Source organism: Oncorhynchus nerka, unplaced genomic scaffold (genome assembly GCF_034236695.1).
Source record: "Oncorhynchus nerka isolate Pitt River unplaced genomic scaffold, Oner_Uvic_2.0 unplaced_scaffold_2484, whole genome shotgun sequence".
In the NCBI taxonomy this organism is placed as follows: Eukaryota; Metazoa; Chordata; class Actinopteri; order Salmoniformes; family Salmonidae; genus Oncorhynchus; species Oncorhynchus nerka.
In genome coordinates, this window is record NW_027038813.1 from 8,404 (window position 1) to 17,019 (window position 8,616).

The 8,616-nt window shown below is 44.0% G+C and overlaps 1 long non-coding RNA gene across 1 annotated transcript; it reads left to right on the forward strand.

Annotated features, from left to right (window-relative positions):
* The first annotated feature begins 6,867 nt into the window (after positions 1-6,867).
* Positions 6,868-8,176, forward strand: LOC135567163 (uncharacterized). The gene is made up of 2 exons (XR_010462280.1): positions 6,868-7,055; positions 7,960-8,176. It is a non-coding gene; the product is annotated as an uncharacterized LOC135567163 (long non-coding RNA).
* The last annotated feature ends 440 nt before the right edge of the window (positions 8,177-8,616 follow it).

The window sequence follows — 8,616 nt, forward strand, 5'->3', positions numbered from 1 at the left end:
CCTGTCTGAGAACAGTAGGGGATAGATTTAATTTGTATTTCTATTGTGTAAATCTGCCCGATGGCCTGTCTGAGAACATTTACATTTACATTTAAGTCATTTAGCAGACGCTCTTATCCAGAGCGACTTACAAATTGGTGCGTTCACCTTAAGACATCCAGTGGAACAGCCACTTTACAATAGTGCATCTAAATCTTTTAAGGGGGGTGAGAAGGATTACTTTATCCTATCCTAGGTATTCCTGGAAAGAGGTGGGGTTTCAGGTGTCTCCGGGAAGGTGGTGTGATTGACTCCGCTGTCCTGGCGTCGAGGGAGTTTGTTCCACCATTGGGGGCCAGAGCAGCGAACAGTTTTGACTGGGCTGCGCGAACTGTACTTCCTCAGTGGTAGGGAGAGCAGGCCAGAGGTGGATGAACGCAGTGCCCTTGTTTGGGTGTAGGGCCTGATCAGAGCCTGAGGTACTGAGGTGCCGTTCCCCTCACAGCTCCGTAGGCAAGCACCATGGTCTTGTAGCGGATGCGAGCCAACTGGAAGCCAGTGAGAGAGAGCGGAGGAGCGGGGTGACGGAGAGAACTTGGGGGAAGGTTGAACACCAGACGGCTGCGGCGTACCTGGGATGAGTTGTAGGGCTTAATGGCACAGGGGAGCCCAGCCAACAGCGAGTTGCAGTAATCCAGACGGAGATGACAAGTGCCTGGATTAGGACCTGCGCTGCTTCCTGTGTGAGGCAGGGTCGCATCATGGATGTTGTAGAGCATGAACCTACAAGAACGGGGCCACCGCCTTGATGTTAGTTGAGAACAGGGTGTTGTCCAGATCACGCCAAGGTTCTTAGCGCCTGGGAGGAGGACACAATGGAGTTGTCAACCGTGATGGCGAGATCATGGAACGGGCAGTCCTTCCCGGGAGGAAGAGCAGCTCCGTCTTGCCGAGGTTCAGCTTGAGGTGGTGATCCGCCATCCACACTGATATGTCTGCCAGACATGCAGAGATGCGATTCGCCACCTGGTCATCAGAAGGGGGAAAGGAGAAGATTAATTGTGTGTCGTCTGCATAGCAATGATAGGAGAGACCATGTGAGGTTATGACAGAGCCAAGTGACTTGGTGTATAGCGAGAATAGAGAGGGCCTAGAACAGAGCCCTGGGGGACGCCAGTGGTGAGAGCGTGGTGAGGAGACAGATTCCTCGCCACGCCACCTGGTAGGAGCGACCTGTCAGGTAGGACGCAATCCAAGCGTGGGCCGCGCCAGAGATGCCCAACTCGGAGAGGGTGGAACAGAAGAACAGTAGGGGATAGATTTAATTTGTATTTCTATTGTGTAAATCTGCCCGATGGCCTGTCTGAGAACAGTAGGGGATAGATTTAATTTGTATTTCTATTGTGTAAATCTGCCCGATGGCCTGTCTGATTTGTATTTCAGTAAAGGGGATAGATTTAATTTTGTATTTCTATTGTGTAAATCTATCCATTAAAACCGGTAGCGGCCGGTCTGTCTGAGTACAAAAAGGGGAGATATTGATAACAATATCTGAGGGGTTAATGTGCAGTCAATGTGAACGAATGTGTTATGTGGAATGTATGAACTGATTTAACAATTAGAACAAATAGATTCCAGCGGTTTACTGTATTAAAAAACAATATTTTACTGTATTGAAAACAATATTTTGAGAAAGTGTTTTAAACTGGCAACGTTCCACAACGCCAATGAGATTAAATACACACACACACACCACTCTGAGTTTACGAGGGAGCATCTCTGAGATAAGACAGAGTACGAGCAATAGTGTCTCGAAGAATACATCGCTGGTATTAACTAGCGACGGGCTAAGTATACTCAGATAGTCTGAATATATGTTTCAATTGGTCAAAATATACATATATATTTACTAAAACACACAATACATGACAAATGGTGACCCCGACGTGATCTGGTAAAAAAGGACATCGCTGGACATTGGTGTGCCAGCCGATTGGCCAGTACTGTCGTCGGACGGTGTATCTCACAAATCCTGACCGGTCAACTAAAAGGGTAAGCAGACACCTGTTGTGAAAAGTTCTGCACATTGAGTTATCCAAATGTAGTTTTGTGAGACACCTGTTTGATGTAAGTTACTAAATTTAAACTATTATGATGTGTGAGATTGGAAAATAGTTGAGAAAGTAATATCTCCATTGGCAACTGCAATTTTATTATTGATCAACCATACTTAATGGTGCATTGTGTATGGGATGTACTAGTATGCCTGGCTGGTAGGTGGTAACAGAGAACACTTACTACATGTATGAATGGTGGGTAACGGGTGACCACCAAAGCTTGAATGGATAGTCTGGGACTACATGTATGAGTGGTGGGTAACAGTGATCACCAAAGTGTGAATAGAAAGCCATATGATGCGAACGTGATGTATTAGGCAGGGCCAAGTGTGAATGACGGATATTTAAATTGATTACTCGGACTTGAGACCGATTTAGCCTTCGGGAAAGGGTCTCTAAGGTCCTAACAAAGCATAGGTGTGTGTGAAGTACATTGGGTAGTGAAGTAAAGGGGATAATCCGGGGGACACTAGACTTCTTAATACCCTAGGGGACCCACAGTGCATAATTGAGTTCTTACTTTAGACATAATTGGGGGCCGATTTAGCCGTAGGGAAAGGGTACCACTTGGGTTTTAGTAAAGGCGTGGGTTGTTGGCAGTATTGTAGTGTACATGGAATGTCGTTGGAAATGGAAAAGGTGTTGAGAACGCTGAAGTCCACTCTAGAATTAAATGAAGGCAGAGGGCAAGGAGTGGAGGAGACGGGGTGAGAAGCTGTACAGAGAATGGACAGAAGGCGGGGCCATTGCATCTCCTACTGGTCTGCTTGCTGGGGAGAATGAAGATTTGTGTGTGTATGGTGTAAATTGAAGTTTACTGGCGTAAATGAAGATTTGTGAGACTCAAATCGTGTGCATGAAATACGCTTGATATTCAGTCGGGGACTAATATCGGTATGAATGAGGTCTGGGACCAAGCGAGTGTGGTACATTAGGTATTTCAGTTGGAGCTGGTACCGGTGAGAATGTTGAAAAAGTCGCAGGCTTGCTGATGAGAGTTATATCATAGAATATTGAGGGGGTGTGCATGACTGTTGGAAAAGGTGTTAAACTCTATTAACGTAAAATTCTGTGTGTAGATTTATATTATGAGGTTTGAACTATACTAATATTGTAGAATTACATAATCAACATCTGAACATACTTACGTTAAACACACTGAGCCACTGAGTAATAGATAAGATATACACTAGGCACGGGGCGGTGGTGTGGTCGATGAAAGACGGGAGTGGTGTTCTAACCAAGTGCTGAGAAATAAGGTAGATTTATTTTGTTATTTGAATTAATTTACACAAGTTCTTCCCGGTTATTGATTTTGGTTTGATTGTTCAGATAACACCACTGAAATTAAACAGGAGGTTAAGGTATACTAACATTAGAATCTGTTTTCATTATGGCGAACAATGAAAGGCCCGCAGAGGGGATTTCAGGCTGAGGTTTTTATGTTAAAGGGACAGTGCACGTTTATCACAGTTGTGTGTGTGTCTAATGGCTGGGTATTTAAGACAGATAGGGGAAAAGGCAGGCGGAGGGGCCCTCCCCTGCACTGCAGAGGCCTTGAAGGTTGGAGAGCAGAGAGGAGAGGTTTTGGAAGGGGGGCCAGGACAGGCAAAGATAGCAGTTGCTGAGTGGAGACAGGGGGGAGAGTTGGACATGTGGAAAATGAAAGGGGCGCTCCTACATGATAATGTCAGAACAGAAGGATAATATACTAATCTTACCTAAGTCATTATTTAGAGTAGGTAAGGTTGTTACCTGGGCAGAGTCAGGTATCAAAAGGGGGATGGGTAAATTGTGCTCTAGGATAGGATGGGGCTATTGGATAAGAAACTAATAATTTTTTAAAAATGTAGCTAACAAATGGGCATAGAAGTTAAAGATATAATCAGATAAAACACATGAGAAATTGTTTGTTAAGCAAGCCTGTATGTCCAGGATTTTATGCATTACAGGTGAACTACAGGTGAAGTCACTCAATCCAGTCACTCAATCCAGTCCCAGAGGCTTGGGGACCCCTGGTGACAGCTAGCTGAAAGAGCTACCCAGATTCATATCGCACGGCGTGAGGGTAAGACACATTTTCACTGTCGAACAATAAACACCTGGAAAAGATGGAAAGAGGAATTCAATTTGTACATGGCTCTTACAATGACAGAAAAACCTGAGGATCACAACGTGAAGCTACTGTATTATCTCATTGGGGTAAAAGGTAGAAAGATTTGTGAGACCCTATGTGTGGGCAGTACAAAAGACAATCTCTCTGTTGAGGAAGTAATTGCAGCACTGGATGCATTTTGTGATCCCAAGAAAAATTAAACAATTGAGAGAGAATGTTTTCATGCCAATTCAGGGCCGAGATGAGAGTTTAGACAAATATCTCACTGAATTGAGGACTCTAGTTGCCACCTGCAACTTTGGAGTAATCACAGACTCTCTTATCAGGGACAGGATTGTGTGTGGCCCGTGTGACCCACACTTAAAACCTGTCTAGAACTGGGGTTCAGCGGAACCCCTCGCCAACAGCCAGTGAATTTGCAAGGCGCCAAAAGCAAACAACAGAAATCTCATAAATCCAATTTCTCAAACATACAAGTATTAGGCACCATTTTAAAGAAAATTATCGTTAATCCAGCCACAGTGTCTGATTTCAAAAAGGCTTTACAGCGAAAGCTCCACAAACGATTATGTTAGGTCACCACCAAGCCACAGAAAAACACAGCCATTTTTTCCAGCCAAAGAGAGGAGTCACAAAAAGCAGAAATATAGATAAAATGAATCACTAACCTTTGATGATCTTCATCAGATGACACTCATAGTACTTCATGTTACACAATACATGTATGTTTTGTTCGATAAAGTGCATATCTATATCCCAAAATCTCATTTTACTTTGGCGTGTTATGTTCAGTAGTTCCAAAACATGCGGTGATTTTGCAGAGAGCCACATCAATTCACAGAAATACTCATCATAAACATTGATAATAGATACAACTATTATACATGGAACTTTAGATAAACTTCTCCTTAATGCAACCTCTGTGTCAGATTTTTTTTAAACTTTACGGAAAAAGCACACCATGCAATACAGCGTTCAGAGCCCAAACAAGCCAAAAAGATATCCACCATGTTGTGTAGTCAACATTTGTCAGAAATAGCATTATAAATATTCACTTACCTTTGATGATCTTCAACAGAATGCACTCCCAGGAATCCCAGTTCCACAATAAATGTTTGATTTGTTTGATAAAGTTAATCATTTATGTCCATATACCCTCCTTTTGTTAGGGCGTTTGGTAAACAAATCCAAACGCTCGTGCAAGTCCAGCGGAAAGGTCGGACAAAAAGTCAAAAAAGTTATATTATTGGTCTCAGAAACATATCAAACGAAGTATAGAATCAATCTTTAGGATGTTTTTAACATAAATCTTCAATAATGTCCCAACCGGAGAATTCCTTTGTCTGTAGAAAAGCAATGGAACGCGAGCTAACACTCTCATGATCGTGCGTCACGAGCCCATGGCTCTCTGCTAGACCTCTGACTCATTCCCCTCTCATTCAGCCCCCCTTCACAGTAGAAGCCTGAAACAACGTTCTAAAGACGGTTGGCATCTTAGTGGAAGCCTTAGGAAGTGCAAGATGACCACTGTATCTCCAATAGGGGCTGAGTTGGAAAACAACCAAACTCAGATTTCCCACTTCCTGGTTGGATTTTTTCTCAGGTTTTTGCCTGCCATATGAGTTATGTTATACTCGCAAACATCATTCAAACAGTTTTTGAAACTTCAGAGTGTTTTCTATCCAATACTACTAATAATATGCATATATTAGCATCTGGGACTGAGTAGCAGGCAGTTTACTCTGGGCACACTTTTCATCCAAAAGTGAAAATGCTGCCCCCTAGCCCAAACAGGTTATTAAGAGAGTGCTTACTCAGAGAGACTGATCTCAGTTTACAGAAATGCATACAGATTGGACGAGCTGCAGAACTGTCCAGACAGAGAGCTAAAGTCATAAATGTGCAGGACCCTGTAGCAGTGCATGTAGTAACACAGAAAGAGAGACTGAGAGGGAGAGGAGCCATTCTGAAACTAACTGCAGCTCTTTGTTAAGTGTTGTAGTGATTTCACTTGCTGTAGTAGCTGACGTGTATAGTGTTGAGTCATATGCATACATAGACACACTGGCTTTACTCAAAGCCTGTGGCATGTCATTAGTAAAGACTGAAAAAAGTAAGGGGCCTAGACATTACGGGGCTGCCACAGGACCCACCAGGCTGAGGAGACCTCCAGGAGGCTTGGTGTTAGGAGGAGGCACCTGAAGGACAGGGCTGTGGGGGAGCACTGGAGCTCTGGAGCGCAGCCTTGGCACCACTCCCCCAGGCTGGATCACTACTCTAGCCCGGACCCTCCAGAGTGCAGGCACAGGTTGAACCGGGCTGTGGGTAAGCACTGGAGATCTAGTGCCTACTACACGCACCTCTCCCTTAGGCTCCACACCCACATTTTCCCCGGCACGAGCGGAGCGCAGGCATAGGACGCACTGCACCCTCCCAGCCCCCCCGAGACACAGTACGCAGAGCAGGTGCAGGGATACCCTGACCAAAGGTCAGAAATAAAGGTCAGAACGTGACATCGGCTACATCTCCGCCACCACAATTGAATCGAAAACCAAAGTTAACTTACTACGTTACCCATAATGCACTTTAGTGTTTTAAAGCTATACCTTTACTTTACCAACAGCCGCTTGAGTTTGCCAAATGGCACCTAAGAATCTCAGACCATGAGAAACAAGACTCTATGGTCTGATAAAACCAAGATTGAATTCTTTGGCTTGAATGCCAGCGTCACGTCTGGAGTAAACCTAGCACCATCCCCATGGTGATACATGGTGGTGGTGGCTGTAACGGATTTCCTCCTCTTCGTCTGAGGAGGAGTAAGGATCGGACCAAAACGCAGCGTGGTAAGTGTCCATATTGATTTATTCAAAAACACAACTGAACACTGGAACAAAATAATAAACGTGAAATAAACTAAACCGAAACAGTACCGTGTGGTCCAAACACTCACACGGATACAAACACCCACAAACCAAAAGTGAAACCCAGGCTACCTAAGTATGATTCTCCATCAGAGACAACTAATGACACCTGCCTCTGATTGAGAACCATACTAGGCCGAACACAGAAACCAAACATAGAAAAGCAAACATAGACTGCCCACCCCAACTCACGCCTGACCATACTAAAACAAAGAATAAAATAACAGAACTATGGTCAGACGGTTCACCTTCCAACAAGACAACGACCCTAAGCGCACACAGCCAAGACAGCGCAGGAGTGGCCGGGACAGGTCTCTGAACGTCCTTGAGTGGCCCAGCCAGAGCCTGGAGCGGAACTGGAACGGACGTCACTCGCTCTGAGACCATGAAGTAGTTGTTCCTCTTGCTCTGTAAGAGCCATGGCTTTTCTGGAGCGATGGGTAACGGTGCTTCGAGGGTGACTGTTGTCGATGGGTGCAGAGGGTCCCTGGTTCGAGGCGAGGAGCGGGACGGAAGCAATACTGTTACACGTTCACAGAATATAATACATTGTTTTCATCAGAAGAGAAATGTGTGCAACTGTTTCCAGCAATCAGTATACTGCACACAATTCTAAATCACCCCATCAGTGTCCTACCAGGTTGATAGAGGAAAATATGTTTGAAATGACTAATTATGTATACATTCCAATCAGAAACTGACTAGTCCAAATGCTATAATGTACTGTCCCTCTTGCTCCCTTTCACAATTGTATATAATGTAGTCAGGAAGTTTAGTAACAATGAAGGTCTGTTCTTTAAGTTCATTCAGTTGTACAAATCTCCAGGTGGTGGGAACGGACCATCTCCAAAATGGTCGGGAATGTTGATTTATGCTGACTGGCCTTGACTTCGTGCTGATAACGCGGAGGCTTGAGAATTAGAGGGGCCCTCTGTTTGTGGAACGGAACGTTTGGAAAACGCTGACGTCATTTTCAGTTTATAACCTGTGGTAATGTGTGTAAGCATTTAGTACTCTCTGGAATTAAACGCTCTTTAACCTGGCTTTTAAGACTGGTCTCGATCTACTTCATGCATAATTAATGAACTTACAACTCATTAAATGAATTAGAAATGAGTGCTAATTGGTTTTGGCAATTAAAACATTAAAGGAATTTAGAATTCCTCTATCAATTTGGTCCTTCGAGCCGGATCTAAATAACTCTCACTGTGCCTGAAGATAGTACGCTGGAAACGTGCACGGACAAGTTTTTTGACTCGTTTTACTAAAGACCTGACCTCTGAATTGAGGTAAAAATTGAAACAGGCCTGCGTATTATCACAGAGGACAGAGAGAGTGACTAGATTCAAACGAACAATGTTTTCCCAGCCGGCAGCAGGTAAAGTAGCCTTTATTCTCGATTTTGGGGGAATTTAGTTTTTTAATTGATGTTGTGAGAATTCATCAATAGTGAGAACTTTGCTATCCCCACAAGGGTGTATGA